The 5,209-nt window shown below is 37.5% G+C and overlaps 1 pseudogene; it reads right to left on the minus strand.

Annotated features, from left to right (window-relative positions):
- Positions 1–1,222: 1,222 nt before the first annotated feature.
- On the minus strand, positions 1,223–4,964 carry LOC120264650 (annotated as a pseudogene).
- Positions 4,965–5,209: the final 245 nt, after the last annotated feature.

The following is a 5,209-nucleotide window of genomic DNA, read 5'->3' on the forward strand; positions in this document are numbered from 1 at the left end:
TTGATGATGCATGACATAATAACAAAGCATAAATGGCATTGCAATTTGTAAACTCTAAACTGTGGCAAAGATTTTTTTTAATAAATGATATTGTAAAAAAAATATCTATTTGAAAAATCATGGGATAAATAATTCTTAACGGAGGGCTTCAACTCTCTTTAGGGATGGCAATGGGGCGGGGCGGGGACGAGGCAGACCTCTACCACCACCGTCCAACTTGAACCATCAATGCCCCTTGCCCACCCCCACCCCCACCCCCTTGCCCGCCCTGCTCAAATAGTGGTATTGTAAATACCACAACCACTACCACAGTTTTTCTTTATGCCCCACCCAGCCATTATTATTATTATTTTTTCCATTGTATAATTATGAATGTAAAGGTACAAACAATCAAATACAATTGGGAAGAAATTACAAAAAACCAAAATTGTCAATCCCCTATAATATATAATATTTATCAATAAATTAAAATTATAATATTTTATTGAATTTTTTTAAGTTAAACAATTAAAATACAAAAGTATAATCAAAACATACAATAATCATAATTGAGTGGATATTATAATTGGCAAATTAAGAAAACCTAAAATTACATGTATATATATAAGGGCATATAAATATAAATAAATGCTTATCAGGGCGGGGTGGGGCAGGGCGGGGTGGGGCAAGATAAAACCAAAACTGCCCGCCCTGCACCCCTCACAAAAATTCCCCGCCCCACTCCGTCTCCTAACCCATTCTCTAATAGAAAAAAAAAACCTCGTTCAGGGCTAATTGGATTGGAAACCACAGATTGGTTCGAGTTTTACCATTCCTCAAGCTTGGAGTTAGAGTGGTTTTGGAGAAGAAGAAGAAGAATATAATATAGTTTTGCTTCCTTGGAATAAAATGAAGGTTAGCGGAGGGCTTGAGTTAACCGGAGAAAAGGAGAAGAGAAGTGGAGCTAAACATTGGACATGTGTTAATGTGTAATTGTGCACAACATGAAATGCATACAAAGCACTTCATGCAAGTTCTCCCCATTCAATTAACACACCTCTTCACATCACACATTTTTAAAAATAATGTTTATAACATTACAAGTGATAACAACTATACGATCAAAAGCACACATATCTCAATAGGTCTCATTGCAATAAGAATGCATAACATCATAACACTTATTTGGCCACAATAGTGATGCCAAAAAAAGTAATTAAAAAAACAATAAATGGTGAAAAAATATAATAGAAATTACGTGGATAACATAAGAGAATTCTAGAGGAAGGTTATTCGCTAAAGCTATATGGAATGTTTAGCCTTGTAACTCATCTTGAATAAAAAAGGTTTCACTAGTATAAATGAAAATCCCTTTTGAATCGCTGAAAATGAGAGAACATTAAGATCCGCATGGGTTGAAATTAAATATCATTCATCATTAAAGTAATGTCTATCAAAGGAGATCTGCACATTTATTGAATTGAATACTTCTTCAAGCATCAACCCCAAAGTTAGGCCCATTGACAGACTAACAGCATCCAACATGACTGGGCTACACTCAATGCAAGGCCTCGGATCTCGGATCTAGTCGTAAATATCACCAACAGACAAGAATAAAACAAAAAAAAAATACAAAAATACAAACCAATAATAATACATAGAGATAATTCATGTACGGGCTTCAGCAACCCTACAAAGATACGAAATGCCACATTTAACAAAATGTAATCGAGGGAACACAAATGGAATTCAAAGCTCTCACACATACAACAAACTATAGTAACATGACCTCATAAAATAATTGCAGAAGTGTATATCAACCTTACTAATAAACAGAATCAACAGCTTGAGTCTAGATCTTCGACTGTGAAATAGGAACAAACAGAATATCAACAACCGCAACCAAATCTTCGATTGCAATCAGAAAGGATACTCATGTCCGGTAGTGCTACTACAGAAAACATGTGCACATGGTAGGACTTATTCCTCCTAGCTGGGTAATTTACCAGGGATAGAGATGTACTAAAAACCGCAGTAAAAATCGATGTAATACGCATGAATTATACAGGTGCGAGAGCCTACCAGGTTCCGAGCTATTGAGTTGGGTTCACCAAATGCCATGAATTAAGGCTCGCTAGAGGATCTACCCAATAATAATAATAAAAAAAAGCTATACTTAGATTACAAACTCTGGGCTAGGCCTTAACTTACAACTAAAACCCATGGCTTGAAGAGGGTTAATCTAAACAATGAACAACTCTAATACACAAGACTAAAAAAGAAAAAAAATCAGAACTTACAAATATCAAAACATTTAAAAATTTTTAAAGGATGAATCAGAAAATAAGGTAATATTATAATTTTCTAAACATCCACTCACTTAAACCACAACATTAACTTAATATCACCAAATAATACAAAAAGAGAACAAGCATTTTAAGACCATCTTTTTCAACATGAAACCAGAAAAAACTTTTCATAAATACCAAAATGATGAACAAAATTTAAGATCTTATGCATACTTATATGTATACATATATTCACAAAATACACTAATGCAGGGATTTTAAAAGATATGGCTTTCAAACAATTCACACAACTCTATTGAAAGGCAAAAGCAACATGATAATTAAACATCAAATTAAGCACGGTTTTTAAACACATCCTATTAACAAAACAAGGTTCATCAAGTCAACAAGTAAGAAGGGAAAATAATGATAATAAGAGGAAGAAGAATCGGATCGAGAAGGAAGAGAAAAAAAAGATTCACTCCCACTCAAATGAGTCTCGTGGCTAACCCAAGGCTTCAGATGACACATGCATATATAAATATAAGAATTAAACTAAGACTGCATGCTTAATTACAAAACCTGATGCATAAGAACATTTATATATACATAAATATAATGAATTAAACTAAGACTGCATGCTTACAAGGAGAATAAAATAAACCAAGATGTGATTTCCATGCATGGACATGAGAGTAAAATCGAGAGCAAAGTAGTTATACTTCAGAACTCAGAACCAGAATACATGTCAACATTCATGGAGTGCTTGCAAGTAATTAATAAAAACAGAACAAAACATCAGAACCAGAATACCATTTCAACATGGTTGTAATTTTGACACCAAGGCCCGCAACGATCTACAATAGCAAGGGTGACCTACCTCTAAGCTTGTCGGTGAAGAGTTTCCTTCTTCCGTCAAAAAGAGCTTCAAGAGAAAAACTGAATTTCGGCTTTCTTTTGACACCAAAAACTCCAAAGGTTGAGTTGTTTTGAAGGAGAAGAAGAGAGCTTTATAGAGGAATTTGGCCTTCAATTATTGCAGCTCAAATGAAGTTCCACCAGGCCGACATGATCCGGAATTTTACGAAGGCATGCCAAAATGCAGTCAATGATTAACTCAGAAAGATTCTACTTAAGACTTAAAGCAAATTAATTAGTCTAAGACAGCCTTAAACTGAGGAGACTTGAGTCAAAGCATGGTCAAACATCACACAAGTAAACCCAACCAACACAATGCAAACCTTTCAAGGAACCCTTATTTAAAATTCAAAATAAACCGCTGACATAATGACACAAGCAATGATCACCCGTGAACAACATCATCACGCAGCATACTTCCAAATCTAAGGCTTGGAACCAAAATAAAAGTTTGCACAAGTGGTTTGTCGAAACAGCAGAGAAGAGCTAAACCGAAGAACCGAAGTAGCCAAATCAAACTCCAAGAAGTTATTCTCCAGTTGATGCCCACCAATCACAATCGAAGTACGAGGGTTCAATCCTCCATCAACCAAACCCAAGCAAACCACTCCTTTCTCCTTCACCTCCACCATTGAGTTAGCTCCGAACACCCTCCAATAAACATCCTCACTGCCCAAAAACCAGGTCAATAATTGGCACGTCAGGCCCAATCCTGGTGCTCTTTATACTCTCAGAGCTAAAAACAAGTCTTGAATGGTTTCACTGGTGCCACACTCTTCATCTTCTTAGCTTCAGCTGCCTTGATGAATGCCCTGGTGACTGCCTTGTAAATGCTTGTCTCCATGCTAGTGAATGGTGTCACCGTGCTTAGCTTTGTTCCCCCAACTCCTTCATGATCTATTTCCAGCAGTTTGTGTTTATCTTCACTGCTTTGCCGTCTATCTTTACTGAGCTAACGCCAATGAAATACTCAGACGAACTTTCACCTTTGAAGGAGACTCGAGTGCTCACTGGGTTAGGAATAAGTAGTGTTTTCATGAGAGAGCTGGAAACATCAATACCAGGGGCTAGCTTGTAATTGCCTCCATTACCAACAAAGATGAAACCATTTGAGGATCGAGTTGAAGAAAGACACAGTGCGAACTGTGGATGAATGTTGAAAACTGATGACAACTGAACTGGGACGGCCATCTGGGTACTGCCAAAGCCAGCAACACCTTGAACACCACTGGCCAAACCTTCTAGCAAGTTATTTGACCCACAGGAGAAAAGGAAGTGAGGAACTTTGGCAAAGTTCCCGTCAATTGACCTAAAGAGAGCGACATCATCGATGACATCGCCAGTGGTGCTGAGGTTGATGATGGAGTTCTCCGGGAAGAGACCACAAGTGTTGTTATTGCAGTTGGGACCGGGAGCGTCATTGCAGGTGTTGCAGCTAAGGGACTCGGCGACGGAACACTCTATTGAGTTGCACTGCGCTGGACGGTAAGATGATGAGATGTAGTGATCGTCACAGTTTACCCACATGAAACCGCTTCCGATATCGACGAGGAGCTTAACGGGGACGAGAGGTGTTCTTTGGTAAATGCTGGTGATGTATTGGAGGGTGGTGGGATCTTTTCTGACAGGGAAAACTAAGGTTTCATGGTTTTGAGTAGAGAGGGAGATGAAGAGAAAGAGTAGAGTGGAGAGGAGTAGTTCATGGTAGTGTTGAGAAGCCATTGAGTTGATGATGTTGTGAGGATGTTGGGCTGGATTTTATTGGCTTCATGAATTCATGCATGTGATTTTTATTTATTCATATATTAAAATGGATAGTATAATTTATTCATTTGCTAGCTGTTGTTGCAGAATCACATTGCAGAATAGTTGTATATTCTTGACCTTGGCTGGAGAGTGGAAATGAGAGTTGAAAATGTGTGAAATATGTGGAACATGGGTTATGCAATGAATTGGAACAAGTGGAACTGTGTCTTTGTTTATATCAAGTGGGGATTGTTAATTAATTGTCTTTTAATCGTTAA

Source organism: Dioscorea cayenensis, chromosome 7, assembly GCF_009730915.1.
Source record: "Dioscorea cayenensis subsp. rotundata cultivar TDr96_F1 chromosome 7, TDr96_F1_v2_PseudoChromosome.rev07_lg8_w22 25.fasta, whole genome shotgun sequence".
Classification (NCBI taxonomy): Eukaryota; Viridiplantae; Streptophyta; class Magnoliopsida; order Dioscoreales; family Dioscoreaceae; genus Dioscorea; species Dioscorea cayenensis.